Source organism: Gymnodraco acuticeps, unplaced genomic scaffold (genome assembly GCF_902827175.1).
Source record: "Gymnodraco acuticeps unplaced genomic scaffold, fGymAcu1.1, whole genome shotgun sequence".
Taxonomy (NCBI): domain Eukaryota; kingdom Metazoa; phylum Chordata; class Actinopteri; order Perciformes; family Bathydraconidae; genus Gymnodraco; species Gymnodraco acuticeps.
The window spans coordinates 4,161,248-4,188,727 of NW_022989985.1; the positions used below are offsets into that span (position 1 = coordinate 4,161,248).

Genomic DNA, 27,480 nt, shown 5'->3' on the forward strand with positions numbered 1-27,480 from the left:
AACCTGAAAGTACAAGGGGAGGAAGAAAACAGGGCCTGAAATGAAAGACAAGGTAAGTACAAAATAAAACAGGAAATGACAGACAAAATACATAAACATAACTAACACATTTGATGAGACACAACAGTTATAGACCAAGCTAACCTCTATACATTCTCTACTGACTCTGTGGAGCTTTAATATTGTGCCATGACAACATTTATAAATACTGTTGCTGAATGTTGTGTAATGCTTTTTGGGGGCATTTTTCAAAACAACTGATAATGTTGTTTTTCTTTTGCTGTTGGGATGATAATCCTTATTTATTTCTTGGGAGGACGATTAAAAGTAAACTAAACTAAATTGTCAATTTGGTCTTATCCGAGGCCATAATTACAAATGCCTTAAAGGAACTGCCTTATCAAACAGTTTTAATGCTCTGCTTATCGGCCATGTACCTTGCTACTGGACGGAGTTTGTTGTTTGAAGATGTAATCCACTGCAACATTATAACTTTAGGGGTGAACATCTCGTTTTGTTGTCAGACACTCTGAAAGATTGGCTCACAATTTCACTCCGGCATTCACCACTCCATCATAAAAGAGAAATGTATTATAGAAGAGGCACAGAAACCAATTTATCTGCTGACAGCAGCCTTAACACACCACAATGCAATGAAGCATGGTGATATGCTGTGGTTTGAGTGAGTGTTTTGCCTCTTTTGCCTCTCACTATATGCTATCGCTCAACACATACGGCCCAATGCAACAAGCTGAAGCTCACTTCCCTGGCAGTTGTCGAAAGGCATTTAGGGGAATGCAAGGAAATCACTAACTGAAGTCGAAGCAGGTGTGGCGAGTAAGGGGAAGTTGGGTATCCGAAAAATAATTGATGTCACCTCAATGCTAAATCACTTCTGGCATGCACCAAGCACCACAGTTGATAACAATGTAAGTGTATCCAAGGGAGGATTTTCCATCAAGCCTTCAGTCAGAGTTAGAGCAGAGGAACAAAAGCACTATTTCAATTCCCAGGGAGTCCAGGCCAATTTTTCCCTTGAACAAAGTATTTGCCAAAATCTGTAATTTTCTCAGAAATCGGAGTCCCATATTGCGTGTCCTATTATTATGGCATATCTATCAATGATCACATGCCCTGGATTCCCTCAGTTTAAGCTTCTGCTCACTCTGTCAGTGACACTTCTGCTTTAATGGGATTTGACAGCTTATCTACCACTTTATGAAAAGTCGGGCAACACTGACAGAATTAACAATATAACATGAAAACATTAGACATAACATTTAATGCTGCTTTATGGTCACAGCAGCCGCGTTAATTATTCAACTCAGCTTGAAGCAGTTACTGCCTAGTTAGGCCTTCATTTTATTATGATTAATTTAATTAAGGTTATTAAGTTAATTTCAATGAGATGCTGTAGTTGTCGACTGGGTCACTTTCATTCCCTGCATAAGAACTTGAAAGTGAAACTTATAATAGAGAATAAAATGTTGACTTGGCACATTTTAACTTGTGCCAGTAAGTTGGTGGATTGCAATTTGTATCTTCTCCCTTCTCGGGCATAGAGACAGGACAGTTTCTCTTTATCTATTTCCACTGGGAAGGATTTTGATGTAAGTCTACCTCAAGAACAGTATTGGGATTTCCCCAGAAACTAAAACCCCTTCATCATGTAGCGATGTCTCAGTGTGTCTGATGGGATAAAATGGTGAGTCAGTGAGCACCAACTGCCTCTCTGTCAGCTTCTTCTCCTCCTCCTGGTTAAGAAATGCCTGTCAGGCAGCTGCATGTGTAGGGGGAGAATAAGCTAAACATAAGCAAAACATGGCATCTTTCTCTTGAGGTGTGTTCTTACTTTTGTGTGGTCGATATAGACACTGCTAACACAAAAACAGATATTTACTAAACATTTAAACAAGACCAGGAGTCGACAGCCCCGCTAACAGCTCTGCGAGACTGTATAGACTATACAGTAGGGCAAGGCGTGTTTTGTACTAAATTCAAATGTTAACATGCTATCATTCTTACATTTAGCATGTGTACACAACCTGTTTTTTGCATAAGTTCAAATTGCTCAAAGAAACCCAAGCGAAACACTGTAAATGTGAGAATTTCTGTTTTTAATGGTCGCAAAAGCTTTTTTATTTCTTTGAAGAGGTGGAAAAATTGGAAACAATGGATACAGACATGGCAAATTACTCATGATTTACATAAACCATGCAACTTTATTTATTCATGCTTCTGCTTTAGAGAGATTAACAAATCTGTGTGGAGCCTTTAGAAAGTTGGAGTCATTCTTTAAATTAATTCATTATATAAAAATGAATTCAATTTTCCATCCGTTTTCTACATTTCTTTCCATCGTCTGAGGTTCTGGTTGGCACCCCTTTAATTAGTTCATCTCAGTGCACTCCCCTCCTATGCAATTATTGAATGGTACCTAACTGTAGTTCAAACCGGAGAGACGTGATGTAAGGAATACATATTTATTGTTTACACGTCATATGAATGAAATGATTGCCATGATAATACAAAAGGAGAATGGAATGGTGTTTGGCGATTAGGCCCCGGTTTGCAGGATAATCATTCAGGAGGGAAAGAACCGCTCCGATGAAATCCCCGGGGTCTAGACACTGGTGGTGGTGATAAGTAGGTGGGACCGGTCTGAAGAAGGAAGTTTAGCTTTGTCCTGGAGGAGACGGGAGGCGAGAGGGGTGGAGGCGGGTTGCGTGTAGTCACCTGAAATGACAACTGATGGGGAGGAAGAGCAGGTATTTAAGGAATTTAGCCTGTGCAGCAATTGGCTGCTGAGGGGTGACGCCCTCGTATTTAATGAGGGGGGAAGGGAGCAATAGAGTGACGTGTAAGTGACTCATGTTAGGTCTTCCTTATTGAACTTGCGCTAAAGCTTTCATAAGTATTGAAACCAACTCTTTATCTTATGAGTCCAAATGTTGCATTTCGCTTGGACTGATCTTCTGTCATTTCAGTTAAAATGCCTGCTACAATTGGATGGAAACTGTAATGCTAATGACAATGCTAATGTTTAGCTGGTTTTCGATCAGCCATTAGCATTCTAACTAATAAATAAACACAAATACACAAAATACAGCTGAGTCCAATAGGAATGTTATTTTGGAAGTGTTTGGAATTAAATTATTGAACAAATTAATATGTTATGTGATAAATAAAAAGTTAAGAGTAGACACAAGTGGATTTATCATCATGGGAACATGAATGTCTGTAACACATTGTATGTCAATTCATCAGCCAGTTGACAAGATATTTCACTCAAAAAAAACCCTTCAACTTATAGTGGTGCTACAGTAGATAAAAAGTCAGGGAATATGGAATGAATTATCTGGCAACATGAACACTTCGAGGGCATACATTACATTATGTAGATGTTGAGATATTTCACTGAGTGAAAACCTTTGCCTACTGGTGGCATTAGATAAAGAGTGGAGAATCCCCATTTTCCTCTGAGTACTATCTGTATCGCATTGTATCTTCTGGCGCATAATTTGTTGTGACATGTATTGTGCACAGGTGGAAAAAGAGAAGGGAATGATCTCTCCGTTTTCCCTCCTCGTGCCACTGTATCCTTTTCAAATCACACAAATGGGGCAGCCCTTTGTTTCAGCAGAACATTTTTACTGCACAAACAGGAAGACATGTAATGTTTTCTGAACGGCGGTTGCAATAAACATCTAAAATGCTTTCTGGATTTGAGTGGATATCGACCTACAATTTCATTTCCATGGTGTGCGAAATTAAAGCAAATTTGGTCAGTCACAGTAAAGAGAAACAACGCTATCTTCACAACACAGCGGGACAAATAAAGGATTTCTGAATCTGATTCAGTGTTTGAGGCAGATCATCCTCTCAGGATTATATGTGCTCTGAATGAGCAGACCTGTGCTGATGTCTTTTCCCTCAATCATCCATTCCCTAGGTACCATTTGCTACCATTTGCTACTTCTACCCATGTTCTTCTAGTCAATGACAAAAAAACAAACAGGGCCTCAAAGCAGGTATCCTGCAGTCTGCAGACATACAAGACTACAGAAAGCTGCTAAGCAGGATTTCAAATGTGATGTTTGGTTAACAGTAAAGCAGAGCACAATGTGCTTGTAGTGTGGGGAAAACAATCATTTTTACAGGTAGTCATAAAAACACTCTTATTAAAAATAAATACACAAGAGAGCAGCAGAATTAGTCAATTCTCTTGGAATTTAGCTCATTTTCTTCTTCCAATAAACTCTGCCATCAAATATATTTGAGAGTGACATATTGAGATAACATTCTAATTTGGTCTTAATGTTGGTGGAGGGGCCAGATCATATTGAGATTATTGAGTGCCAGAGTAAAGAGAACTTGGTTATGAGGTGAAATCATATCTGCATGTCATCCAATAATTCATTCTCATGAAAACCATGCCATGCATATTAGTTTTTGCGATATGAGCCACATCCTGAAAGATCACTTGCATAGATTTTGAAATGTCACATCTTCTAAAGTAACAAAGAGTATTTTTCAAAACATGGTGGTAGTGTGTACTTTATTATAGGAAATAGCTTTAAGGTGCTTCCACTCCCAACCTGTTATGTTCAGCTCAGCCGAGTATATCTCTGGAGCATTGCAGTTTGTTTGGGCTGCAGTGAAAGCTGTCCGTCAAACTCTGGTGCAGACGAGACAATTGGACTGCAATCGCTTGAAAAAAAGGGTCTCAGTCCACTGTTTTCATTTGGACTCTGGTGCAGTTCATTTTTGTTCTCAAACTAAATAGACCAACAACAGGCTTGAATAGAAGAAGATATAGGACTTTAGTATGAATCCGTGATCAATCTTAAGAAATCTGTATAAACAATACAGATTTTTTTTTACTGCAAATCAGATATCTTTCCTCGTCTTAGGACAATCAAGAGTGGTTAAAATTGTCATATTGAACTTCTGACATACTCTCTGATTTTTGGCAGTTCATCAAGTGCTTTAAAAAGTGTGCAATGTAGCAACCTCATGGATCAAAGTCTAGTAATGCTAAAAAAAATCATAATCGCTTATTTATGAACTCTTTGTGACATCAAAGAACAGAAATATACACATCAGAAGCAAGAGTGTAGGGCTAGGTTCAGCCGAACGCTAAATGTTATGTGTCAAAAATGCCACAATTAACTTGTCACGGACCGAATGATGTAAAGGTGTGAAAGTGCCGTGTGTGTGTGCTGCACACATTTTGTTCTTCAAACTAAAACTCAATATAACGTTTGTCATTGCCTTTAAAATGACTTCAAGCTCTGCTGCCCCTGTATGTATAACGTCAGGGTGCCTCATAAATGTCGCAAATTACAGTTATATCGTTATACTGCCTTTTCGGGCTGGGCCCGGCCGGGCTCCGTGGCAAGCCCGGCCACCAGACGCTCGCCGACGAGTCCTCCTTCTGGGCCTGGCTCCAGAAGGGGACCCCGGGCTTCCTCCGGGCCGGGTATCCTCACTTCTTAGTTTTTCTTTCATGAGGTCCTTTGAACCAATCTTAGTCTGGCCCCTTGCCTGAGACCAATTTGCCATGGGAGACCCTACCAGGAACACAAGGTTCCAGACAACACAGCCCCCAGGTTCATCAGGGCACACAAACCTCTCTACCACGGTAAGGTGCTGGTTCTTCAGAGAGGGCAACACCTCCGCTTCTCCGTCCCGCAGGCCCACCACCTACGGGAAACATCGATGGGGTCGGGTGCGCTGCCAGAAGGGTGGCAGTGAAAGCGGAGGGTCTCGACGGACCAGACCCGGGCGACAGAAGCTGGCTTTGGGGACGTGGAACGTCACCTCTCTGGGGGGGAAGGAGCCGGAGCTTGTGCGGGAGGTGGAGCGTTACCAGTTGGATCTGGTTGGGCTCACCTCTACGCACAGCGTCGGCTCTGGAACCTTACTTCTGGATAGGGGTTGGACTCTATTCTTCTCCGGAGTTGCTCAAGGTGTGAGGCGCCGGGCGGGTGTGGGGATACTCACAAGTCCCCGGTTAGGCGCTTCGTTGTTGGAGTTTACCCCAGTGGACGAGAGGGTCGCCTCCCTACGCCTGCGGGTTATGGGGGGGAAAACTCTGACTGTTGTGTGTGCTTATGCACCCAACAGCAGTTCAGAGTATACGGCCTTCTTGGAGACCCTGGAAAGAGTCCTGTATGGGGCTCCTGAAGGGGACTCTTTAATCTTGCTGGGAGACTTCAACGCACATGTGGGCAATGATGGAGACACTTGGAGGGGCGTGATTGGGAGGAACGGCCCCCCTGATCTGAACCGGAGTGGTGGTTTGTTACTGGACTTCTGTGCTAGTCATGGATTGGCCATAACAAACACCATGTTCGAATATAAGGATGCTCATAAGTGTACGTGGTACCAGAGCACCCTAGGCAGAAGGTCCATGATCGATTTCGTTATCGTATCATCGGACCTGAGGCCGTATGTTTTGGACACTCGGGTAAAGAGAGGGGCGGAGTTGTCAACTGATCACCATCTGGTGGTGAGTTGGGTCGAGTGGCGGGGGAAGCCTCTGGATAGACCTGGTAAGCCCAAACGTGTAGTTCGGGTGAACTGGGAACGTCTGGAGGAGGCCCAAGTTCAGGAGGCCTTGAACTCACACCTCCGGCGGAGCTTTTCGGGCATTCCTGTGGAGGTTGGGGACATTGAACCAGAGTGGTCGGTGTTCAAAGCCTCTATTGCCGAAGCCGCGGCGGGGAGCTGTGGTCTCAAGGTCCTAGGTGCCTCAAGGGGCGGTAACCCTCGAACCTCCTGGTGGACACCGGTGGTCAGGGAAGCCGTCCGACTGAAGAAGGAGGCCTTCAGGGATTTGTTATCCCGGGGGACTCCCGAGGCAGTTGCAAGGTACCGACAGGCCCGAAGGGCAGCAGCCTCATCCGTGGCCGAGGCAAAGCAGCGGGTGTGGGAGAAGTTCGGAGAAGACATGGAGAAGGACTTTCGGGCGGCACCAAAGTTGTTCTGGAAAACTGTCCGACACCTCAGGAGGGGGAAGCAGGGAACCATCCAAGCTGTGTACAGTAAGGATGGGACGTTGTTGACCTCAACTGATGGAGTGTTAGGGCGTTGGAAGGAACACTTTGAGGAACTCCTGAACCCGACAACTCCGCCCTCTATGTTAGAGGCAGAGCTGGAGTATGACGGGGGATCAACACCAATCTCCCGGGGGGAGGTCACTGAGGTCGTCAAACAACTCCACAGTGGCAAAGCCCCGGGGGTGGATGAGATCCGCCCGGAAATGCTGAAGGCTCTGGGTGTTGAGGGACTGTCATGGTTGACACGTCTCATCAACGTTGCGTGGAAGTCGGAAACGGTACCGAAGGAGTGGCAGACCGGGGTGGTGGTCCCCCTTTTTAAAAAGGGGGATCAGAGGGTGTGTGCCAATTACAGAGGCATCACACTACTCAGCCTCCCCGGGAAAGTTTACTCTAAGGTACTCGAAAGGAGGGTCAGGCCGATTGTCGAACCTCAGATTGAGGAGGAACAATGCGGATTCCGTCCTGGTCGTGGAACGACGGATCAGCTTTTTACTCTCGCAAAGATCCTGGAGGGGGCCTGGGAATACGCTTATCCGGTCTACATGTGTTTTGTAGACTTGGAGAAGGCGTATGACCGAGTTCCCAGGGAGTTACTGTGGGAGGTGCTGCGGGAGTATGGGGTGAGGGGGGTCTCTACTCAGGGCCATCCAATCTCTGTACTCCCAAAGCGAGAGCTGTGTCCGGGTCCTCGGCAGTAAGTCGGACCCATTTCCGGTGAGGGTTGGCCTCCGCCAGGGCTGCGCTTTGTCACCAATCCTGTTTGTAATATACATGGATCGGATTTCGAGGCGTAGTCGTGGGGGGGGGGGTCTGCAGTTCGGTGGACTAAGGATTGCACCACTGCTTTTTGCAGATGATGTGGTTCTAATGGCTTCATCGGTCTGCGACCTTCAGCACTCACTGGATCGGTTCGCAACCGAGTGTGAAGCGGCTGGGATGAGGATCAGCACCTCCAAATCTGAGGCCATGGTTCTCAGCAGGAAACCGATGGACTGTCCACTTCAGGTAGGGAATGAGTCCTTACCCCAAGTGAAGGAGTTCAAGTATCTCGGGGTCTTGTTCTCGAGTGAGGGAACAATGGAGCGTGAGATGGGCCGGAGAATCGGAGCAGCGGGAGCGGTACTGCAGTCGCTTTACCGCACCGTTGTGACGAAAAGGGAGCTGAGCCAGAAGGCAAAGCTCTCTGTCTACCGGGCCATTTTCGTTCCTACCCTCACCTATGGTCATGAAGGATGGGTCATGACCGAAAGAACGAGATCGCGGATACAAGCGGCCGAGATGGGTTTTCTCCGCAGGGTGGCTGGTGTCTCCCTTAGGGATAAGGTGAGAAGTTCGGTCATCAGGGAGGGACTCGGAGTTGAGCCGCTCCTCCTTCGCGTCGAAAGGAGCCAGTTGAGGTGGTTCGGGCACCTAGTTAGGATGCCACCTGGGCTGGGAAGAGACCAAGGGGTAGACCTAGGACCAGGTGGAGGGATTATATCTCTTCGCTGGCCTGGGAGCGCCTTGGGATCCCCCAGTCAGAGCTGGTTGATGTCGCCAGGGAAAAGAAAGTTTGGGGCTCTCTGCTGGAACTGCTACCCCCGCGACCCGACCACGGATAAGCGGAAGAAGATGGATGGATGGATGGATCGTTATACTGTTGTCTGCTTGGACCACAATAAAATATTTAACTGGGCTCCGTGCCCTGCTGAGGTCCCCGGTCAATGATCTCTAAAGAAAGCAGAGCGGAGTTTAACTTAAACAAACCGTTGAGTGTGATAATGGCAAGATATTGTTTTAAATGCTAATCCAGTAACAGTTGCTGGTAGGCATGGCTCAAATCCAGTTTTGTGAATGTCCTCCAGTAAATGAAGATTAAAATAATCTTCATGTAGATTAAAATAGCTACATTACAAGGGATAGGTAACCTTCATGTAAAACAGCTTTGTTAGGGTAAAGCAATGATAGTGGTCATATCTTTTTTTTCTTTTCATAAATCTGTTAGTATTTCATGGGATTGAATCCCAATGGAACAAAAACATTTGAAACACAAGAGAACAACGATCAGGGATACTGCATGTTCTGCAGAGCATACCACAGATAAATCAGTGGATGAGATGATCCCTGGATCCAGGAGAAGAGTCATTTCATCAATTGGAGATCAGGACTTTGTATTGATCTCGTAGCGTATGCATGTTTGACATTACTCTTGGATCTTAGTCAATCTCCATTTCCATAGAGCACAGAGGTGTTACCTCGCTGCAGTGGCATAACTGATAGGTTTCGTGCTTCTGAAGTAGGGTCTTTCTACTTTTTTCCAGCATATTGTCAAAGTGTTTTTGTCATGTAATAGTTTAACCACATCGCATAGACAATGTCCTTATATGCCCGGGTTCATTATTTATTGCATTTTTTTTTATACAAACCTAATTTTGTGGTTCACTGTAAAAAAAAACACAATGTAACTTTTTTAATGCAAATATGATCCTGAATTTTGAATGCATATTTTTTACTTTTTTGGCTCTATTGAGATCTTTCAATGAAAACAATAACACGTTTGGTGGCGTTGTAGAGTGACATGGGATCATTGGAGTTATTGCAGTTTTCTTCTGTTTCATCGTGACATCACTGTGTAACACTCGCGCTCCAACGTGTTGTACGTGAGGACATCTCTAAGTGGTGGACCAATCACATCAGAGCAGACTGGGCTCTGGTTTCAGACGGAGGGTGAAAAGAGGTGCAGCAGCAAAGGCAGCATAAGAAAAATAAAGATCTTTCTGAACATTAAAGCATTTAATGTCACAGTAGAGGCAAGAAATACAAATATGGAAATAAAAATAAGCTTACTAGGGCATGCACTTTAAAGCTGCTTAAAAAAGAAAGTATAAAGATTCTTTGGAATTAATTACAGCAGCCATTTTCCCCTGCAGAGCCTTTAATGGCCCACATTGGATTTGATAGTAATGTTTTTCCAACATCTGTTACAGCAGCATTCATTGTAAGATATCTATTTTTGCATGTCTGTGCCAGGACACGCTTGAAAGGGCCTTCATGCATTCAGATGTCTCAAGTGAACAGAAAACGAGGCTGTTGATGTGAATCGTTATGAGCAGCAACATTTAGTTCAATCTGCATCGTGTCAACCATCAACCATCAATTCAAAGACATGCACACATACAGCTGGAGTCATGCAAGGCTTGACATCTCTCTTACAGTACACACACACACACACACACAACACACACACACACACACACACACACACACACACACACACACACAACACACCCACACCACACACACACACATCACACATCACACAGCCACACACACACACACACACACACACACACCACACACACACACACACACACACACACACACACACACACACACACACACACACACACACACACACACACACACACACACACACACACACACACACACCACACACACACACACACACACACACACACACACACACATCACACACACACACACCACACACACCACACACACACACACACACACACACACACACACACACACACACACACACACACACACACACACACACACACACACTCACACTCATTATCAAAAAGTGGCGAGAAGAACATGGTGGCAGTTACGTTCTCCAGCAAAGTGAAGAAAACAAGTTTCATTGTAGAAATTATGAATAAATCATCATCTGTTTGTCAGCAATTTACAAGTCAGGCAGCTGGCAAGGCCTTTTTCCAATTTAGTGACAATTACAGCAACAAATACTGGAAACTCATAACAGGGACCCTAAAGTGTGTGTGTGTTGGCTGAGAGCCTATCATGTTCCTGTTAACGTACTTGAAAGATGCTGAATGGGGAGATTTTTCAGTCCCATGAATTTGTCTCGCTCTTAAATATGTATTTATTACTACAGGTCACATACAGTGAAAGGCTTCTCCTGTTTTAGTACTAGTAATATTACAGTAAATGCAGCAAAGGCCCATTCAGGGTGGAATTCATGTTGCGGTAATGATTCAGATTTTGCATAATGTGCGGGAATGAATTGCTCCCTGATTTTTTAAAACTATAATTAAAAGAAAATCCTGACTGTAGTGGTATGAAAAGGAAATTGGAGAAAAGGAAAATCCTTAAGTTGAACTTCCTGGCATCTCAAAATTACCTCCATTAATCATAGCTTATGGAAGCCAACAACCATGGGACTATTTACAGGAATCAATGATGCGGACCTCAGCCGACCCTCCCAACATGGCGGAGGGGCGGCAGGACACCGGGCTCCGCTCAGATCAATGAACTTCTCACCCTGTTATGCAAAGTGAGCCGCGTCGCTCTGTGAAGGAATCTCATTTGACTGCTGACGACATTTCAGGCTCGCATAGCTCAGGGGGTGGAACAAAAATCCACCAGTGAATCTGGAGCTTTGCAGCCCAGATATTTATTCAAGCCAGTGTCATTCTAGGTAATGTGACCTCAACATACCTTTGTCTTCTTGTTTTTTATACAATACAAACAAGAATGCAAAAACAATTTGTGGATTCTTCTACCTTTTGTAGCTAAAACGCACTCACTTTGGGTACTGATGCAGTGTTATCTATGCATGGCTCACCAACACAAAGGAGTCTTCAAATAGGAAATAGAAAAGTGAATCAACTTGATTTAGCTAGGACTGATAATGTGAGGATTTGCAGTTCTCCCTCCTTCTTCTCCCCTTTGTTTTGTGTTTGTTTTTGTTTGTCTGTCTGTGTGTTTGTCTCCTCTTCCAGGGGGGTATACTACGAAGCAGAATTTTCGCTTAGCCGGGTAACTTCAGGGAAAACTCGGGGTTTCCGGTCCTACGAAGCTGGTTCTCTTTTTAGCAGGCTAGATCTCCATGGTAACTTATGCTGTGCGGCTAACCTGGTCGGGACCAGGGGGGTATACTACGAATCTAGTTCAACCTATCCTGGATATGTTTTGAGTTATCCGGTTGACTTAATCCAAAACAAAGCCGCTCTCGCTAAACTGTCCTACAACGCTGGCTATCAACTCGTTCGCTCAAGCCAGCCGTGTCCTATCTAGTTAGGTGCGCGTTCACATAAAAGGGGTGGTATCTGGAGCATTCGACCAATCACAAACATGGAGAAGCGCACTGACAGCGCAGCGTCATACTTCCTGAATGAAAAGTCAACTATAATATTAGTCAAATATGAAGAAGTTAAACTTTAAGCATCCATGACTTAAACACTTTATCCAGGATCAAAGCCACATAGCTGCACCTGCAAGGTGAATACAGCTGGTAAAAGAACAAGTGTTTGAATGCGTACATTAACAGGTTTATGATATCACTGCCCCGTCCAAAACACGAGTGGATCTGACTTTAATTACATTTGACTCGAGTGTTTCGTCAACTTAATGTGTTGCTTAAAATAATACTTCTGTATACAGTTCATGTGACACTGTGAGTGTTGCACAGCCAGATACGGCTCGGCTGACTCAGATAAGGAAATATATGATACATTATGATGCATGTGATATGATGTGATATGAATGATAATGGGACACATCGACGTCTGCACTCACAGTGCCGCGGACTGTAGACTACGTAATGTTACTTTGATCTGGTTACTTATGTTGTGGCAGATATTTAATTAAGCTTTCTTAACATAATAGTAGGCCTATAATGATAGTTATAATAGTCCGATTGCTCTGAAGATGGGAGGTGATATTCTATTCATTTTCACGTTCACACAGTTGGTGATTTTGGCCGGCCGGCCGTCTTTCCTGCAACCGCAGTTTAAACTGTATTTCCTCCGCACACTGAGCTCTGATTGGTCAGCAGGCGTGGTGCTTTCGCTGAGTTGATCTCTTATCCTGGAACATATCCTGCTTTGGAGCACAGACTGGGTTCCAGGATAAGTCACCATGGAGATCTAGCCCGCTAAAAAGTGAACCAGCTTCGTAGTACCGGAAATTACAGAAGTTATCTTGCTAAACGAAAATCCTGCTTCGTAGGCCTAGTATACCCCCCAGGTTAGGTTGCAGGCTAAGAGCTTAAATCAGTGAAAGCACTGCCTGCTGACCAATCAGAGCTCAGTGTGCGGAGTTTAAAGCGATCAAGTCATATTACAGGAGAAAGGAAATACAGAAAAGTTGCCGTTGCAGAAAAGACCGCCGGCAAAAATCACTGACTGTGTGAACATGAACATTAATAGAATATCACCTCCCATCTTCAGAGCAATCTGACTATTATAACATTAGCGTTAAGAAAGCTTACTTAAATATCTGCCACAACATAAGTAACCGGATCAGAGTAACATTAAGTACAGTCCGCGGCATATCAGATCATAATGTAGCCTATCATATATTTCCTTATCAGAGTCAGCTGAGCCGTATCTGGCCGTGAAACACTTACAGTGTCACATACTGTATGCAGAAGTATTATTTTAAGCAACACATTAAGTTGACGAAACACTCGAGACAAATGTAATTAAAGTCAGATCCACTCGTGTCTTAGACGGGGCAGTGATATCATAAACCTGTTAATGTAGGCCTACGCATTCAAACATTTGTTTCTTTTACCAGCTGTATTCACCTTGCAGGTGCAACTATGTGGCTTTTATCCTGGATACAGTGTTTAAGTCATGGATGTTTAAAGTTTAAGTTCTTCATATGTCTAATATTATAGTTGACTTTTCATTCAGGAAGTATGACGCTACGCTGTCAGTACGCTTCTCCATGTTTGTGATTGGTCGAATGCTCCAAATACCACCCCTTTCATGTGAACGCGCACCTAACTAGATAGGGCACGGCTGGCTTGAGCGATCCACTTGATAACCCGCGTCGTAGTACCGTTTAGCGAGAGCGTGTATGTTTTGGATTAGGCCAACCGGCTAACTCAAACATATCCAGGTTAGGTTGAACCAGCTTCGTAGTACAGTGCCTCTGGTGTTCAGCATTGTGAGTTCACTCCTGTAAACTCCCGGAGAGCGTAACAGTACGAACTGGTCAACATGAAGTCCGTTGACACTGGATCGGATCCCGCTGCTCTTCAGCACGCCCTTTCTCATCAGGGTAATCTTCTGGGCCAACATGAGCAGATGATCCGAGCCTTAGTTGACAGCAATCAGTCCATGGCACTACACATCTCGAACCTTGCTGCTCAAATCTCAACCCTGACGTCTTCTGCTGCATTTCCTGCCCCCTCCAATCCACCTCTGGATTTACTCCATGCCGGGATTTTTCCATTGCCGACCCTGAGCCTTTCCATGGAGAGGTGGAGAAATGCAGAGGATTTCTGTTTCAATGCAGCAAGGTATTTCGCCAGTGCCCCTTGTCTTTTTCTTCTGATGTGACTAAAATTAACTATGTGTTGAGTTTGCTTCGTGGAAGAGCTTTAACCTGGGCTGAAGCATTGAGTTCTTCTGTGGATTACGACACTCTTTCCTTTGGAGTCTTTTCTGATCATTTTTCCTCTGTTTTTGATCACCCGACCACTCTGGCTCAGCTGCTAGTCGTCTGCTAAATTTACAACAAGGGACTCGAACCGTTGCAGATTACTCTATCGAGTTTCGCACGCTGGAGGCAGAAGCCCGATGGGACGAGGCAGCTTTAAGGGCTGTGTTTGTTAGGGGATTGCAGGATCAACTGAAGGATGAGCTGGCAGCAAGAGATGAGTCTGCTGACCTCCAATGTCCTTGGTGTCTCGTCTCGACAGCCGGCTGCGGGAGCGCCGTGCGGAGCGAGCGCAGCGTTCACCTTTTGCTTTGCCAAGTAAGCCAAACATCTCACCCCAGTTTGCCCCCTCCCAGTCCAGACCATCTGGCTACACCTCACCACCTCGCGTGCCCACCTTTGCTAAAATGGAAGCAATGCAGTTGGGACGCGCCGGATTATCCCCTGAGAAGCGCCTTCAACGTTTGAGGTCTGGAGAGTGCCTGTATTGTGGTAAAGCTGGGCATATCCTTTCTGGTTGTCCTGTCCGCCCAAACGCAGGGGCTCGTCAGTGAAATTGGGGGTCCTGACGAGTTCGCAACCTACACCTATTGTAGCCCCAACTTTGAGCCGTTTTCTGATTCCTGCCAGACTTTGTGCTAACTCTCAGACCTTGCCCCTCTCTGCCCTCATTGACTCTGGTGCTGAGGATAGTTGTGTGGATTTTGAACTAGCCAATCAGCTGGGTCTAAGCTTGGAAACATTACTGGAACCTTTGACTGCTTAAGGCTGAAATGGTAAAAGCATGTATAGGGTTACACAGCAGACACAACCCATAACCCTGTTAATTTCTGGAAATCACAGAGAAGAAATTCAACTGAAGGTTATTTCCGCTCCTGCAACCCCTTTGGTTCTTGGTTACCCATGGCTTCGCATCCACAATCCACATATTGATTGGGCTGGAGGGAGAATCATAGAATGGAATCAGTCGTGCCACCTTAACTGTTTACAGTCTGCTGTGCCTCCCGTTCCTGTAGATCCTATGCCTGCTCCATGTGTCTCAGCTAATGTAGACTTGTCTGGTGTTCCTGAGGTTTACCACAACCTGAGTGGGGCCTTCGACAAGGATAAAGCTCTCTCTCTCCCTCATCATCGTCCCTATGATTGTCCCATCGATCTGCTACCTGGGGCTCCTTTACCTACCAGCAGACTTTAAAATCTGTCTCGGCCAGAGAGAGAGGCCATGGAGAAATACATCGGTGACTCCCTTGCTTCTGGAATAATTCGTCCTTCTTCCTCCCCTCTGGGTGCTGGGTTTTTCTTCGTGGACAAGAAGGATAAATCACTCCGACCCTGTATTGACTTTTGTGGGTTAAATAACATCACAGTTAAAAACAAGTACCCACTTCCCCTGATTAACTCAGCTTTTGAACCTCTCCAAGGTGCCACCATCTTCTTCAAACTCGACCTCAGAAATGCATACCACCTGGTTCGAATTCGCCAAGGAGATGAGAGGAAGACAGCCTTCAACACCCCCCTTGGTCACTTTGAATATCTCGTCATGCCCTTTGGACTCTCTAATGCCCCAGCTGTTTTCCAGGCCCTTGTAAATTATGTCCTACGAGATTTCCTCAACCGATTCGTTTTTGTTTACATCAACGACATTTTGATCTTTTCCAAGAGCCTGGAGGAACATCAGGACCACGTCAGTCAGGTTCTACAGAGGCTGCTTGAGAACAAGCTGTTCATCAAGGCTGAGAAATGTGAGTTTCATCAGGAACGGGTCAGTTTTCTTGGTTACATTATCAGGCAAGGCAAGTTGGAGGCAGATCCAGGAAAGATTCTAGCTGTCTCTGAGTGGCCAGTCCCCACAACTCGGAAAGGAGTTGCAGAGGTTCCTGGGTTTTGCCAACTTCTATCGCCGGTTCATTAAGAACTATAGCAAGGTAGCAGCTCCACTCTCCAGTCTCACTTCTGTCAAAGTCAAGTTTTCCTGGACAACAGATGCTAACAATGCCTTTCTTCTTCTCAAGTCCCTGTTCACTTCTGCCCCCATTCTCATCCAGCCGGACTCAAGCAAGCAGTTTGTTGTTGAGGTAGATGCATCTGACATCGGGGTTGGCCCTGTTCTGTCCCAGACTGCAGGGCCAGACAATAAGCTTCACCCTTGTGCTTTTTTCTCTCGTCGTCTTTCTCCTGCTGAGAGAAATTATGATGTGGGAAACATAGAGCTTCTGGCGGTGAAGATGGCATTGGAGGAGTGGCGACACTGGCTTGAGGGCAGTGAACAGCCTTTTCTTGTTTGGACTGACCACAAGAACCTCGAGTACATCCAGTCAGCCAAACGACTAAACTCCCGGCAAGCCAGATGGGCCCTCTTTTTTGGTTGTTTCAATTTCTCCCTGACTTATCGCCCTGGTTCAAAGAATGCTAAGCCCGACGCCCTGTCCAGATCGTTTCATTCTGAGGGTCCTGTAACCTCCTTGGACTCTATTCTCCCCCGGAGTTGTGTGATGGGTGCCTCTCAAGGAAACAATACTGTTCTAACCATTATTGACCGTTTATCCAAATGTGCCCATTTTGTAGCTCTGCCCAAGCTCCCCTCAGCCCTGGAGACCTCCCAACTTCTCACCCAGCATGTTTTCCGCCTGCATGGAATCCCGGCTGACATCGTCTCCGACCGAGGCCCTCAGTTCACCTCTCAGGTCTGGAAGAATTTCTGTCTTTCACTTGGTGCATCTGTCAGTCTAACCTCTGGTTACCATCCCCAGTCAAACGGTCAAACTGAAAGGGCCAATCAAGACCTGGAATCTACTCTCCGCTGTGTTGCCAATCGCAATCAATCTACCTGGAGCTCCCTTCTACCCTGGGTTGAGTACTCCTTCAATTCACTCTTCAGCTACTGGTCTCTCACCTTTTGAAGTCTCCTTAGGGTACCAACCTCCCCTGTTTCCTGAGGAGGAGAGTGAATTAGCAGTTCCTTCCGTCCAGCAACACATTCAACGGTGCCGTAAGATTTGGAGGGACACTCGCTCAGAACTCCTCCGGACTTCTGCCAGAAACCAACGGTCAGCCAACCATCACAGACATGCCGCTCCCCCTTACACCCCTGGACAATCTGTTTGGTTGTCTTCCAAGGACATCTCCCTCCTCACCGAGTCTAAAAAGCTGTCCCCTCGGTTTCTCGGCCCCTTCCTCATTGAGCGCATCATAAACCCCTCTGCTGTCCGCTTGAAGCTCCCCAGTACCATGAAAATTAATCCCACGTTTCATGTTTCCCAGATCAAGCCAGTCCACACCAGTGACCAGTGCCCTCTAACCGTTCCCCCTGCTCCCCCCGAGTCCTCGATGATCATCCTGCCTATACCGTGCGTTGGCTCATGGATGTCAGGTGCTGGGGCAGGGGCTTTCAATACCTGGTTGATTGGGAGGGTTACAACCTGGAGGAGCGTTGCTGGGTGCCTCGGTCACGCATTATGGACCCTGTCATGTTGAGGGAGTTCCACAGGGCACACCCTGACAAGCCTGGTGGTCGCCAGGAGGCTCCCATTGAAGGGGGGGTACTGTGAGGATTTGCAGTTCTCCCTCCTTCTTCTCCCCTTTGTTTTGTGTTTGTTTTTGTCTGTCTGTCTGTGTGTTTGTCTTCCTGGCTGGGCGTGGCTGACCCACTTCTGTTTCCCGCCAACTCATCCCCTCAGCTGTTGCTCATCATCCGGATTACAACTACTCACCTTCACCTGCATATATACCCTGTTCCTCCATCCAGTATTCACCAGTTTGTCGTTTCACCACGCTGGTAATCAGCTTGGTATATTCGCTATAGCTAAACTATACTCTCTGTGTTCTTGTAATCCTTACCTTGTGCTCTCTGTCCAGTATCTGTCTGCCTACTCCTCTGCCTGCCACGTCCAGCCACCAACCCCTCGTCTGTGTTCCTCCGTGCTTCCACGCACACCGGCTCCAACCGGTAAACTCTCGCCAGCTCTGAATCCTCGGCTCACCTCGCCAGCGTACCTCCGTGCATCTCTGCACATCCGCTGGTGAAAACCCTGGCCCAGGATTAAGTGGACATCTAATCCCTCTTTTTGTCTACTGAAGGTTTTTTTGGTTAATAAACCTTTTTTACCACATAAACTCTGTCTCCTCTTCCTGGTGTTCAGCATTGTGAGTTAAATCCTGTAAACTCGTGGAGAGCGTAACAGATAAGTGTTTTTATACCCTGCCGTTAAAGCCACATTAAACTTTTTTTGGACAGAAGGAGGTAGAAGACTGTGTCCAAAATGATCTCACTTGTTCAGTCATTATCAGCCGCGACCCTATGTGGTATCGTTTTTGCCTTGTGAGTCTGGGTGTTTGTCATCATGGCAAAATATGGTCAAGTGGACACCTACTGTGGTGAGAACTACCACAGAGGCAGTTTTAAGTAATTTTCCAGCTGTTATTACTATATTTCGGTCTGTTGGAGTGCAATTTTCCCTTTTTTGTGACTGATTGCAATCATCCATGTGGCAAGGTGTAAAGGTTGCCTTTGTGCTAAGAACACAGTAGGCGCAAAAATGGAGGGAAGAAAGCTCCAGGTCCTGACTGAAGGAGTCAAGACTCTTTCAGACAAGGAATTTGAAAGTGACAGAGAAAAAACCTATTTGCGATTTTAAGTCATTTAAGTTTTTGGGTGTGTTGATTTGCATGTTGCTTGTTTTTATTACTCGACTGTTTTCGTAATGAGGCCTTCTTTGCATCAAAAGGTGGCACATTTTTGCCGAACCTATATTACTTTACTTAAATATGTACAAATAGCACAGGATTACGAGACAGTATTTTTCTTGCTCACGCTGGATGCATTTGACCCTTTGCAAGTGCTTGAACATGTTTTGTTTTTTTGTCTAATTATTTAGGGTTTAGCGACTGCAAAAGCAATCTGTATGTAAATACAAATAATAATAATATTAATAGCAATAGTGAGCAGTAAATTGACATTCGGCCACATACATCACATTCATTTTCTGTCCTCACAGATGCAGTGTTACAACACTGTCATGTTTGCATCTAAGTTGCAACACATATTTTGGGGATCCTTAATGAAATTTGCATTTTATACTCAGTCATGTTTAACTGTTTCATATAAGCTTAACAGGTTTTTATATCCACCGTGTTACCAAACAGCTGCCTACCCACTCATCTCCAAAATACAAACAAAGCTGCATGTGTTTCCTATTACAATCCTTCTTCTCACTGTAGTTGAAATCAATCAAATGCAATTGCATCTACAGTTGCAACAGATGTTATTATACTTAGGCTATATGTATTTGAAGGGACATGCCTAATTTTTATCACGATAATAACAGAAAATATGTTTCCTAAACTAATTTCCTGTACAGCGATATGTATATTCAACTATTAGACCTTTATGAAAGTGTCTACGACTGTTTTTAAATTATGAAACACATTCAATCCAACAAAGGTACTTTATCCACATTGCTGCCGCTTTGTTGTCGCTTTTCTCTCTGACCGTTGACATGCAACTGCTTAACAGTGGCACAATTACAACAGCTGTATCTCATTTAGGAAAAAACATGTCCCTCTAAATAGTGTATAGCAACAAATACCATTTAATCTTGTTCCATGTTGCTATAAAGACACACATGTGAATGCTGAGTGACATTAAAGACTACATACACACCACCCACACCGAGCCAGGTGCATTGATGACTCAAAAATTGCTTCAACAGTAGGTGTATGTGTGTGTGTGTGTGTGTGTGTGTGTGTGTGTGTGTGTGTGTGTGTGTGTGTGTGTGTGTGTGTGTGTGTGTGTGTGTGGGTGTGTGTGTGAGTGTGTGTTTTCCCGCCTTCCACTTAATGCTCACTTAGATTGGCTCCAGCTATTGGACATGAATGAGATGTACAATGCAGAACACAGGAACCAGATGTTCACTGCTATTGAGTTAGTTCTGTCCAAGTCAAATGTATTTGCACATATCTGATATGGACAAACTGCATTTAAATAAAACCTTGATTATGAAATCAAAAATGTCTGTATATAAGTGGTATAAATGACGATGTCAACATCATTTGAACAGAAAGCATTCAGTGGAATGGAAGCCAAATGTCTGCACAGTCTAACAAGGCTAGGATGAAAGCAGCCCTCAACTAACTGTGTTCACACCTCCTGTAGTCCACACACTTTCATCACCCAGCTCGGTCATGAAAGTGAAGTCACACACTTGCAGGCGGTGGTATTCTTTAATAAAAAAGAAGAAGAAACAAGCAGGATGGCCATCAAACACGTTTGGTGGTGTCTGCTTGTTGCAGGCAAGTGAGAGTTCATGTCCTTGTCGACACAATGATTCGTTCTTGTTGTTCTGTGCAAAAGCATCCTTATCTAAGGATATAGCTCAACCTCCCAATGTTTATATCCTCCTGCTGACAGGAAACAACGAAAAGAGGCAACAACTTTGAATACATTGAAAGAGACACCTGGCTGTCTACATTTTGATTTTAAAAGGCTAATTAAAGGGAGACAGCCCATTGGTTAATTTGCTATACTCAAACTCGACTGGCCCTGACTTTCCCCCGCCCCTCCCCCCTTTGCCCTCTCTGTTTCTTGTTGAAGATGCCAAGGCACAGAGCCAAAAATCTGTGGATGGATAAGGCCATCAAAAGGGATAAACCAAAGTGCAAGGGTGGTCCGGAAAAGCTGCTGGCAGAGAAATTGACGCGGATGTTGCAAAATGTGCAAAAATAACTGACGGCTTCAAAATCCACAATATCTGACATTGTGAAGCAACAGGTTGAACTTCCAAGAGTTGGAGACCATGGCAACTGACAGGATCCCTCTCCGAGGATATTCGGAGTCGACGTGTAATAAGTGTCATGTGCTAGAATATAAAACATAATAAATTAATACATAGACAATCAAAATGTCAAAAGTTATAATGTGAACGTATGTAAAAATGTAAATCAAGAGGGGTGTCAAAAAGCTTCAATGTGTTGCCAAGCAAAACATAACTTAAAGTAAAATAGAAGAGATTTTTCTTTCATGGTATTTTTTTTTTACATTTATATTTTATTAGACATTTTCAATGGTATTTCTACTTGAGTATGTAGATGGTGTACTCCACGGCCACCGCATGGTCAGGGAGTCCGTCAGAGTTAGAGAGCACACTGGTCCACTTGTCCATGGGGACTGAGCTTTGTAGTGTATTGGGGGAATAGTACAGGCTCGCATATTAAAGAGGATGGAAAAAGATGTTGTACTTGAGGATGGTGTCCGACTGATCGTTGCCAGTCCGTCAGGGCCGAAAAATGCCTGGGGCGATTTTTTGCTCAAGTCCAAACCTGCTTATTGGATTGTGTAAGTTGTGACTAGAGAGAAGATAAGTCCATTCACATCTTTTGAAGGCTACTTTTCACCTTTGCTGATTAAAATGTAGCTAAGAGAGTGCCAAGACCACAGGGCTAATTAGTCGTTCTTCAGTGATTGATATCAAGGATGTAGAGACATGCTGAATGAGTAAAGCCTGAGATGAGTCACGATGCAGGATTAAGCAATAAAGTCTGAGGAATACTTTTTGGAGTACAAAGATGTCAGATACTTTGCCAGGAAATGTTTTGATATATTATTTTTTCTTGATGATGGACACAGTTTATGATGGATACGGAGAGAATAAAAGCATGTGTATAAATGATAAATGATACTCCTTTCTACTATGTTCGGATCAGTCAAATAAAGACTGCAGGGATGCTGGCATTCTCAGATGTACAATGACTGGCTTACGTGATTTGGTATTTAAAAAATGACACTGAGGAGGTGTCATGCTGAGAGCTTTATTTGTGACACTGCTGCCATCATTCACAAAAATAAATGTCTTATTCACAGCAGCACATGCTCCCAACAGCAGAAAACCAATTGAATTATGGGTGACCCTATGACCCCATGATTCACCTCAGTGCCACCTTCAACTCAACCTTGGGCATGAAAAAAACAAGTCTCAAACTGCTTTTTCAATTTTCCACAGAGCACAGTATTGACTATGAGGGAAATGGTTAACAGGGGAAACTATTGGACCTCGTCGGAGATCTGCTCTCTGAGTTTTTGATTACTTATTGGTTTAAAAGGAGGATGCTAATAATTGACGAAGCATCCTAAAGCGATGTAAATGATCTGTTCTCTCATATGGTTGTGAATCGCTTCACTGATCCACACCCTGGGAAATTATCTCCTTTCTCTGTTGAAAATCAGCATTTCAGATAACACTAATTTAAGAAAGAAAATCATAACACATCTTACTTGCACTATTGTTTCACTTCCACTATTTTACCTCCCAGTATGTTGCACTGTTGGTGGAGCCTTGGACTTAAGATTTTCATTGCCAACAACTATTATAGTTACGCTCGACAATAAAGCCTTCAAATCCTTTGGAATCCCATGTCATATAACCCATTAATTAGCTGTACAGTAGCATAGATAAACAGCAGGCCTACGCTTTATGAAGATGACCAACAGCAAAAGGTGGGAAGTGTGTTTTCTGTTGAATAGTATGGTGCTACAAGAAACCTAGGAACCCTTATCTAAATGTAAAGGTGAGCAAAGGCTACGCTAGGCTACGCTACTGGGTTTGTTGTAATGGTACTGGAAGTCCTCTTGAGGCAATTGCCTCTCCTTCACTTGTCATTGTTCTAGAGCTATATTTAGAAACACCAGCACTGGCTCTGAATGGAGCCCCTTACAGGCTTACATTATTGCCCAACCTGTATGGGATTACCGTCAGTATAACCATTCATCTTTGTCCATTCTTCTAATGTGGAAATGAAGTGTGTAGGAGTCACTATGTCACTGATTTGTGTTCCTGTTTCTTTCAAATGGTAAAATGTGTCCTAGTTTTACTTACGTATTATTGTTGTTAGATTACTGCTGTATCAAAGGACATGTGCAATGTCAAAGGTATCGCTTGTAGTGACTAACCCACATATAATAAGGGTCATTGGAGAGCTCCGCCAAGACCAATGGTGCATAAACATATTCCTCAGATGGTCTCATTTCATGGTGTCATCCTTCTGGGGTTTTTTTTATATAAACTTTGAGTCATAATGTTTTCCACAGCAGCATGCTACAGAGAAGATGTTGTATTTTTTTTATTGGAGAATTTAAACATCACATTAATACACATTTTTCGGATTATTCTGAAACAAAGAAAATCCTTTTTTTGCAGTGTTATGACTAAAGGAAAAATGATTTGCGTATCCACCCCAGTACCATATTTGCTCCATAATTGAATAGGCCCTTCCTTCGCCCATGCTAAACCCTTCTAAAAAGTTAGATCCTGATGACAACAAAACCGACCTAAAACGTAACTTTACTGTTGCCACTTTTATCAACCTTATTTCCAATCACATTTAGGATTAAAAACCAACCTATATAACCAACTGTATGTTAGTTGTTCAGCACCAAACAAAAGACAGGCATGGTTAGGGACTCACTCAAACTAACCAACCTCAAGTAATAGCCAACTTTCTACCATACTGTACATTGAGCTCTCATACAACCTTATTTGTGTTTATTATTCAGCTTTGCATCCTGGAGGGAGTGTGGCTTTACGACATATATATGCCAACACTTACAGTAACATCTGGCTAGAAAGTCTCAGACCACTTCCTGCAGGATTTCAAACTGTTCTTAATACGTCTTAAGTGTTTTTGAGCCGTTTTTTTCAGTGTTAATCCCTATCTAGATATCATTTGATTGCTCAAGATGCATGACCACATTAACTGAACTGGGTAAATTGCAGAAGAAGTGTACTGTATAGTCAATATGTTACTTTCACAGTCAACACTGTGTAGTGAGGATGACATAATAATTAAGTCAATGCACAGTCTGCCTCAGTGCTGCAGGAAAGGTCAACAGCCATCAAAATCAATACATTTCTTTCGGTTTGCTTCGTGTAAATATTCATTGTATTCCAGCCTCTTTCTTTGAGAACAATATGTTGGTCAGAGGATAACACACACAACAGATTGACCAATGTGGTCACTGCTATTAAGAAACGGTTATCAGGTCAAATATTCATCTTTAATTCATTTTATGTTTATCGGATTCAAAATCACTTTCATTTCCTGGTGCATAATGTTTGAGATTAACACCCACATGTTTCCCATCTGCAGCTACACAATTAGTTTGAGTGCCAACAGTCTGTTATATAATTTTCTAAATTCACTTATTTTAACAATTTAATTAAACAAAAAAGGTTTCCATCACATCGTTCCTTCATTTTTCAAAGCTAATTACACTTTCCAATGCCCCTTTACTGGGGGCCCAAGGCATGTAATACACATTTCAAAAGCCCTTGTGGCATGGATATATAACAAACATCTCCTTGCCCCATCAAATGAGATCTGTGCCCTTATTTGCACCAAGGTCCTGAAGCTCCATTTCTCCCACAATGAGGGGAAACGGCCACAAGGCTGGCAGATCTCGTCCATGGGCAAGAGAGGTTCAATTACTTCTGTTGTCATGGAGCAATAAATGACAAATTAAGTGGCTGGCACCGAACACTGCTTGAAGGGGGCTGTATCAGAATACTAATGTCAGCTGTGTTTGACAGTAGGTAAAGAGAGAGACAGCTAAAAAAAAAAGTGTGGCAAAGTAAATTCAAATAACTTTCTTTCAGCAGGATTTGTACTCCTTGACCTCGTAGAAGAATAGTTATGCCTGTTTGTTCCTTGAAAGATAGAACAGAGATATTTGATTGCAAACAACATATTTAGACGTACCATAAACAGCTGTGTTCATTGTTTAGTTGTGTATAAATAAACTGTGCAGTCCATGATCTCGTTGCGACAGACTGGAACAGGCATCGTAATCCTGTAATTAGTGTTGTATGTACTGTGCACACAGATTTAAACACTGGCTAATGGAAGTGCTCTGTTGTGCCAGTTTTCATCACAATAAAAAGCCAAAAGTCTATAGCTACACTTAAGACTTTAATGCTTGTTACACACTAGACAACAAAATCATTAGATAAAGCATGGAGACATTGTGCTACACTCAAATCCTTACCACTAGTCGGATATGATTAATCAAGTTGGACCTTATTGTAGTGCTAAAGGTAACAGCAGGTACAGAAAACCTTTCAGAATTAGCTCTTACTGTCAGACTTAAAGATTTTCATTTAATTTAATCTTTGTTCTGGTACTATTGGCAATCGTTTACTATTTTCTGTAACTTGTGTGACCTAATTAACATACTTGTAAAAAAGCCAAACCATGATATTTTACTAAACCTAAAGCAAGGTTTTGTTATTTTGTTTTGTGTTTTGTTTTGTTGTGTTTTGTTATTTTCAATTAAAAAAATAAACCCCCTGTCACAATGAACCTTATCTGGAAAAAAGACACTTACATGGTAACATACAGTAATTAAGAATGCAGTAGTTGGCGGGGAACGTAATTTTCACTGTAGACTGTAAGCTTTTCACCAACACCTCCCTCACCCGCCTCATTAGATCAGGAGGAGGACTGGAGATAAATGAATAATGTACGCCTCAGACACGCTTTTGCAAACTGAGAACCAAACACACACCTCCTATCCCTCTGCCAGCTATGACCCACAAGCTAACGGTCAAATATGGTTATGATGGTGTTTGCTATTGCTCCGAATTACATTTCATTTGATAAATGTATGAATAAACCCCAGATTCAATATCATGTTTTCATTTTACATACAGAAAGAAAAGAGAGGATTTTATATATATATATTTAGAAAGATATATACAGAATAAACAGGGACACAGGATTAGAGGTTTGCTCATATATTTTTCATTTACAGGGACTATACAGCTAGGCCACCAGCATTGATAAAACCCACAGCAATGTTTCAAGCAAGTTTCAAAGTTAATGTGATTGTTCGGCATAGTAGATTAAAAGTCAACCCTGACCTGCGTGTTGTTAATTCCCTATTTTGTGCACTGACAAAAAAACAAAGTGAACCTTTATACCATGTAGTCAATTATATTTGCTCCATCCAATCCTGTAGGGCTTAAAGAACAGATGTAGGGTTGTGCTTTTGCCCACAAAACATAAAAGTCATCTTGTACCACTGCAAGAGACCAACAGACCCCACTGACATCTTTTATGACCCCCCATCCTTCATAATACCCCTGAATGTAAATGCATGTTGTTCAGAAAACACTGGGGTTGCTGACCTCGAATCCCCTGCTCCCTTCATTCTCTCCACTTGTTTTTCTTACGTGATTTATCACCGTGCTTTCTCAGCTGGGTACATTTCACCCTGTTCAGCAGACAGACAGTGTAACTGAGTCATGCTGCAGCAGCTTTGTAAGGGCAACAACACGTTTGTACTGGCACTGTGAACTTACATCCCAAGGTCACCTCCAGGGAGATCCTGTCAGGCTATCCAAGGTGACAGCTGAGCACCTACGGTACAGTCAGCCGCGCACACTGGGAATGTTGTGCAGTAAAATGAAGGCAGACGTCACACAGATGAGATTCATTCATCTTAATAAAGTTGACCATCAAACTGATGTGTCTGCAGCGGTGCTAGTTAGACAGAGGAGGAAATGCAGGAAGACAGAGAGAGGAGAGAAGCAGACAGGCAAGAGGAGAGGCTTCTCGGCTGTAAACACAATGTTATTTTCCCACCATCACTCCTCTGAATAGAAAAGTACCCGTTTATCTGTTGGCAACATTCTGGCAGAAAAGCTAGTTTTGTATAAACGCTGCAAAGCATGTTTTGATTTGACACTCAAATGCCCGAAAATTACTCTTTAAAAGTGAAAATAAGTCAAGTGTTTTGCCACTTCAAATCATGACTTCCAACTGTAGCACTATAACGCTTCAAAGCATAGTCACTAACAGCTTTGATATTACTGTTTTAAAAACTGTCTGTGGGGTTTTACCATATGATGGAATAATGCAGCAGTTTGTCTGTAACAAATATGGTAGGCAGCTACCAAAAGAAGCAAACAAACAAGGAAAATAGCCACCAAAAGAGGCTAAAATGTCATTAACT

General features: G+C 43.5%; 1 protein-coding gene across 2 annotated transcripts in view; it reads left to right on the top strand.

The window, feature by feature from the left end:
* Window positions 1-27,480, top strand: part of LOC117543840 (leucine-rich repeat transmembrane neuronal protein 4) — a 59,926-nt gene that overhangs the window by 13,140 nt on the left and 19,306 nt on the right. The window contains exon 3 of one of the 2 annotated variants that reach the window (XM_034212411.1): window positions 18,336-18,552. The exons of the other annotated variant lie outside the window; for it this stretch is intronic. The gene's annotated coding sequence lies outside the window, so the exon portion shown is untranslated. Of the gene's footprint in view, window positions 1-18,335; window positions 18,553-27,480 lie in introns of those variants that run through there. 2 annotated transcript variants of the gene reach the window in all.